Here is a 7,039-nt window from a genome sequence, read left to right as displayed (position 1 = left end):
ACAGGTGCTAGACACGAGGGCATGCTGGCCTCCCTTGCCAAGAGGCCATAGACCCAGTTCTTTGTGGTCCTGCCTTCGGTTGAACGTGTGAGAGGAAACTGGAGCCGGAGCGGGACGGGGCCCTCACTGTTCATGGACTCAGAAGTCCCTCAGGCCTTGGACATGGGCAAGCCGGGCCCCTCGAGAGTGCACAGCTTTCCACGGGCGCCATGCCCACCCTGTCAACTCGTGAAGCTGTTTCAGCAGCTCCATGTCTTGGTTCCTTTCCCACGGTCCCTCCTCCACCTCTGTCCTGGGTTAGAGCTGAATCAACAGAGGCTTAGAAGCCAGAGCAGCATGGGGCCCAGAGAGAAAGTGGAGCCTTAGCTTGCTGAATGAAGGTTGGTTTGGAACTGTGGGGTTCTGATTCAAGTGGAGATGTTGGAGGTTCAGAGCTACGGGCCCAGCCCATGAAAAAAGTTTGCTTAGGGTTCCCACCTGGCTCTTCACTGAACGTGGGGGAAAGGATTCAAGGTCCACTTCTCCCACAGCAGGGGCACCTCTGAGCTATGGGAACAGAGGGTCACATGTGGCAGGCTTTGAGGGAACAGAAGTTTCACCATCTTTCCCCTAAAGGGGCCCAGGACCAAGAAGGAACCTCACTGCTAAGTGGACAGGCCCCACCTAGGAAGCCACAGGCTCAAAGCACACAGCGGAGCTTGCCACTCGGGCTGCCCCTTCGGCAGTCACAGGGCCTTCTGTCCCTGGGGGAGCCCGGTGGTGGGCTGGACCTGGCCTGCAGTGACCCATGCAGAACCACTTGGAAGCTGCTTACAGTGGTGGGGATGGGGAAGACAGCCCTTGGGGTTCTTTGAAATAACCCATCTCCTGAATGTCTACCGGGAATCCCCGAATGTCTCCAAGGCCGCACTGTTGAAGCTAACGACCAGCTACTACTGGCCTTCTCTTCTGCTTAATTTCTCTCCACAGTGGTTACTGCCGATAGCATCCCCCCGTCCTGCATCCAGCTCCCTCTATCTGGCCTCTCTGCCTCCCCCACTCACGGTGGAAGTGAAGAGGCAGGCGAGAGTGATGCCTGCTTTGATGACACTGTGGCCTCTGGACCTGCACTGTGCCCAGCGTGCTATAGGGGCGCGATAAATATATGTTCTGGAATAAATAGAAAGGACCTTCTCTTCAGAAGATGGTTCTTTGCATCAGGACCAGAAGACCTCTGTGGACCCTGTCACTCTGACAAGCTCTCCTTTGCAGACCTGCTTTGGGTTAGAATGGAGTGTGATTCCTTTCTGGTCCTCACTGAAACTGGGGCTAGCCTGAGCTTGCTCTCCCAGGTTGGCATAGGTCCTGCGCCAAGCTGTCCAGCAAGCCCTGAACACACCAGGCCCATGTGCCTACCCTACACTGGTGTGCACCCCTGTGCCATTCCTGATACTCAGGACCGTATTAGACACACCGAATTCTCTGGGATCGGAGTCTGCATTTTAACTACACTTAACTGTTTGGTTTGGGAAGCCCTGGACTGCCCATAAATGTTGCCTTTGTGCAAGGCTAAAGGGACTGCTTTGTCAAAGCCATCTCCATGCCTTTTCCCCCCAAAGCTACCGAAAGAGACAGCGCAGGCAGCCAAGGGGAACAGGCCTTTGCCTTACTGCACAGAAGCGGTGAAGGGCCAACCCGCAATTAGCAGCTCAGAGTGGGGAGGCGCGGCAGGCACAATAGAAAGGCGGGGGCAGCAGCTGTAATTGCAGGGTGTGCCAGCCATGGTGACGCGCAGGGGAAGGTGGCATCATGACAGCAACCACCTATGTGTGAGCAGCTGCTGGGATGGGGCCTGTGGAGACCGGCAGGGGAGGAAAGGGCGACAGCAATGCTAAGAAAAGCCGGAGTTGGCTTCCGCGGACTCCCTCACACCTGGGCCCTGGCCGTGGTGGGAGGCACCCAAGGGACAGTTGCCCCAGGGTCCTCGGAGGCCATCGGGAGGCCACCCTTGAGAGCTGAAGGATGCCCCGCTTCCTGGAAACAGTCAATTACTTCCAGTTTTAGGTCTTTAGAGTAATCTTCACACTGGAGTACCGTGGTCACCCAGGACCCATGGAGACAGCCACCCTGGGAGACTGGCTGCCTTTGTCCAGTCTGACAGCCAGGAGGAAGAAGACAGGAGGATCATGGGATGGTGGATCTGAGCCTAGCCTCAGCTATACAGCAAGTTCAAGGGCAGCCTGAGCTACAAACTGTTTAACAATGTAGGAGGGAGGGAGAAAGAGACAGAGACAGAGACAGAGACAGAGAGACTGAGAGAATTAACTGGGTTCACCTCTTAGCAGAAAAGCAGGTTCAGTGGCACACCAGCCTCTGAGGGGGCTCTCACATTCCGTGAGGATGTAGCAGGAACTCCAGAGCTGGGCCTCTTTGCTGACCTACAAAAACACGAGGAAGGTGGAATGCAGGCCACACGTGACTCACCTGAAGATACGGAAGTTAGAGGTTAGAGGGTGAGCTGGCTTGGCCCTCAGACCTGTGGAAAATATCAGTGCAGGTGAGCCCCTGGGCCATCTCAGGCTCACTATGACAAGGCCCAGCAGTCTCAGCCTCTCCCCGCACACCTTGGGGGTAATCTAGTCACCACCAGTCAGTGGTTGTTTGGCGGTCACTGTACCAGATGCTGAGATAAAACCGGGAGCGGCCCCAATGCTGCCCACCAGGGAGGGCCTCGGAGTTCACACAGAGTGCCAAGGGTATCTGATTTCACCCATGCTCGGTGCTTTGACGGAAGGAGGGCTATGGGGACTGGGAAGGGCTTCAAGTGTCCAGAGCCCAGGCAGCCCCTACATCTTGTTCACCATGTCCTCTTACCTGGAACCCCTCTCTCTACCTGCTCCAACCCATGAAACCAACCTGCCTCAGTATTCCACGGCTGGGTGCCGAGAGGTTTTCCCTGGGCATGGAGGATCTCACACTGACACCCCACAGGCAACCAGGTCGACCTCTCTGGCCCAGTACCCTCCCTCCAGGCAGTGTTTTCTCAGGGCAAGATGGGCAATGCTGCCCTTGATCTGTGGTGTGGGCAACAGGGCTGAACCTACTTGTCTGCACCAGGACCCAGTGCCAGGGCCTCCTTCCTAGAAGTCAGCAGTGTTATAGGCCACATAGTAGCTAACATAGGTACTAGGATCAGTTAGTTCATTACCCTATCACTTTTCTCTTATAACTCCTTTGCCCCTGTGGACTGCCTCGGGCTTCACTGTGTGGCTCTGGGATCTGCCAGCCTCCACTGTTCTCTCCACCCAGTACAGCATATAAGTCCCACGCTCCCCTGAGACTTCATAGCAGGGTGCTAACCTGGAAAGAGAGAGCAGTCTATCATAGGAGTCTCCCCCTGCCTCCAGAAGGGTTTGCCCTACCTGGCAGAGTGGGGTCCACGGGCAGATTGGGGAGGTGATAGGCCAAAGAGACTGAATCTCTGGGCCCATTGGAACCCTGGCAGAGGTGTCCCAGCCTCCTGTCGCCTGCTCACCCAGCCGTTTTCTCCTGTTTGCCACCCTCGTCCACATTTTCTCAGGTCCCAAGGCCTGCGGGGAGAGCAGCAGCCTTTGTGTATCTGTGTGTTGGAAGCGTGCTGGGAACTCTGCTCTTTAGGGACCCAGGACTAGGCAGGGGGAATGCACAAAAGGCAACATCACCAGGCAGGAAGGGCCCATGCCAGAGGGACCAGACAGCCACTGGTGACTTCTCCCAAGAAGGGAGTGGCTGGGCAGTCCTCAGAGTGACCTTTGCATGGACTACCCTGTCAACCACCCCTTCCTCTGGGGCTCCCTCTTCTGCTTCCTCCAGCTGGGAGAGAAGGGGGAGGGGCTTAGACTGCAGTCAGCTGAGCATGAGACAGAAGACGACAACGAGGCAGTGGCCATATCGACCCACCCACCCTATCCCACCCTATCGTGGTTTTTAAACTCTCATGCATGAGAAGACATTAGCTTTGTACTTGAAACCCAGCTCATACATCTGGAAACTTGGACTGCCTTCCCACCCACTGATGAGCATCATAAAGGCCTGAACGTCTGAGTCATGGGGTCCAGGGATACCTGGGAAGATTTGGGGGAACATAGCCTTTCTGGCCACCTCCAGTTGAGCGTGCTCAGCACACTGCATGGCATTGCTTGGCCAAGTGGACTGGACCATAGTATCCAGATTTCCAACTGGCGGTAGGGCTGCACCCAGCTTTGTGGGTGGGGAGGTCAACCTCACCAAGATTCCTTGGGCTTCCTTTAGTCTGTGCTTTCCAGGATGAAAGCAGACCCTTCACATCCCCGGAACCAGCGTGGGCCTGACTCCACGTGTCCCCAGCCCCCAGCCGTGGGTATCCCAGCTGGAGCAGGTTGGAGGCCCCTGTTTGCACCCCCCCCCGCCCCCAGCCAGTTCTAAGGAAGTCAGAAATAATGAAAGGAGGTAAGACGGGAGGGACCTGAAATGAAGGCCTCCGAGGATGAAAGCCGGGGATCCAGTCTTTGCGCTGGAAAAGACTGTCATTTCTTGAGTGGAACAAAGAGAACAGAGCATTGTCATTGTGCGTTGGTTTCATTTCAAGCCTTTGCTTTGTGGGTTTGCTCTGATTTTATACTTTTCTCTCTCTTCCCTATGGCCACTGCGCATGAAAGGCTGGGGTCAGGCCTGGCATGGGGCTGGAGAGTGGGGGCTGCCCGCTCCTTTTTGATTTCCCCCAGAACAGCAGGAAGCTTGTTCTACCTGGAGATGTCTGGCTGTCTCCTTCCGGCTAGTCCCAGACTTTGCTGAGAATAATTCTTCCTTGGGGGAAAAAAAAATAACAATTCCCATTAAATGTTTCAAATTGCCCACGCCAAACTCAAAGCTCGCAGAGAGAGCCCTTTGAAGCCTTTTCAGGGAATAAAAATAAAACCCATTCTCAGACGCTGGAGAGTGGCTGCTGAAGTCGAACGGCAGGTCTGTGAAATGCGGTTGAGATAGGTGGGCGCCAGGGGTGGGGAAGGTTGGGCGCGCTGCTGAGTGAGGCTACTTCCGGTGACTTCACACACACAGAGCCTGTGCTGCCCCTGTGGCTGGTTATGTCCATTAATGAAACAGATAAGCCCTGACAATGGCTTGTCCCCAGAGCAAGGACCTCATCCTTCTTTCTACCCAGGTAGAAAGCTCACAGGCAGGTCTGAACCAGTCTGAGGTCATTCTGGACCATACCCCAAACCTAACCACGTCAAAGAAAATTCAGTTCCATCATCCATTCAGTGAATATTTTTTGGAGCATCTACTCTATCCCATCTTCCTAAGAGTTGGAGATTCAGTTGTCCACAAAACAAAGATGTGCTGGATATTAGACTGCATGGCCCAACAACACCAAGGGGAGCATGTAATAGGTCGCTGGGGCAGCACTTCCCCACTGGAATAAAAAGACAGATCTCCTCCCCTCCTTCCTCCTCCTTCTCCTCCCCCTCCCCCTTCCCCCCCTCCTCCTTATCTCCCTCCTCCCCTTTCCTCTCCTTCTCCCCTTCTCTAGCCCTAAATTTCTGCACCTATCTTGCTATCACACCTTCTCAAGTCGCAGGTTTCCTCCAGATCTGAGATGATGAAAAGATACGCAATGCTCCGATGATGTGATGTCACTGCTTGGGGCCGGGATGGCAGGGTTTTCTCTAGGTTGCTGCTGGCACGTCCCATCATCCACGGCCTCCAAACTGCTGAGAGGATGCAACATATAATCATGGACCCAGGGCATCACATGGGGACGATGACAATCATCAGGAAAATGGACAAAAGGAAAAGGAATGGGACTTGGGACCAGGTGTCACCTGCATCCTATTGATTTCCTCAGAGCAGCAGGAAGTTATTCTAGCTGGAGCTGCCCGGATGTCTCAGACCCTGTAGGGTGCCACCTTGAGTCTAACTCTCAGCTGCTGGAGACCGGGTGACCTCAGGCAAGAAACTTCACCTCTCTACTTCTTCCTTTCCCTAAGTAGATGGGGTTCACGACTGTGCCCCGACTCCTAGGCTTGTGCTCTCTGCTGCTTCTGATCCAGTTTGGAGACGGCCTCTGGAGGTGTGTGAGTCAGACACAGAGGTTCTAACATTTTCATGTGAGAACCTCCCAAATCTGAAAGAGTAACAAGGACCCTGACATCGGGGTCCACTGGGCGGGGCATGGACCGTTTCCTGGGAATTCTGAACCTATTGACTGGGCAGTGACCAGTCTAAGGGTTTGAGTCTGTGTCAGGCATAGGCAGTTGCAGCTGCATCTCAGAGCCTTCTGTTCCCCTCCTTGCCACCTTACAAGAGGAATCGTCGGCTCCAGTGCACACCTGGATCTACCACTGATTGGGTGGGCATCTGTAAAGAGACTAGACTGTTTCTTCATGCCCTCTGGATCTCCATGTCTTTCATGCATAAAATGAGCACACTGGAATGGTGGCATCTAGGGAGGCTTGGCTTGGTGCCAGGATGGAGGCTCCCAGAGGACAGGGTTTGGAATGGCATAGCAGATCTGACTTCACACAGGTCCAGGCCTACCCACAATCCACACAAAGGCCTCCTCTTCAACAGCCCTACTGTGCAAACCGATTTTAATCCTCTACATTTCCCGCACCGCTCCCTCAGACTCTCTTCTGGTCTCCCACCCTCCGTTCCCTTGAAGTCTCATCCACTCTCTGCCCTCTCCCCAGCCCGGACATGCCTCCTCAGCTGCAGGAAGAGTATGTTCTGTCTCCTGTCTACAGTATTATTCAGTTATCTGATTATCTCCAGCTAACTTTTACATATGCAAAAATGAATTTGGATTAAAAAAAACAACAACAAAGAATTAGAAAGCATTGCTGTTTCTTGATTTCTTTTTCTTTTTCCATTTCCACCATAACTTCATCTCTCTTGAGCATCCCTGACCAAGAAAGGACTGGATGTGAGGGTTAGAAAAGAAAACCAGGGCCGGGCGTGGTGGCGCATGCCTTTAATCCCAGCACTTGGGAGGCAGAGGCAGGCGGATTTCTGAGTTCGAGGTCAGCCTGGTCTACAAAGTGAG

The sequence above is a fragment of the Mus pahari genome, chromosome 1 (assembly GCF_900095145.1).
Source record: "Mus pahari chromosome 1, PAHARI_EIJ_v1.1, whole genome shotgun sequence".
NCBI classification, from domain to species: domain Eukaryota; kingdom Metazoa; phylum Chordata; class Mammalia; order Rodentia; family Muridae; genus Mus; species Mus pahari.
Note: the sequence above shows the minus strand (reverse complement) of the source record.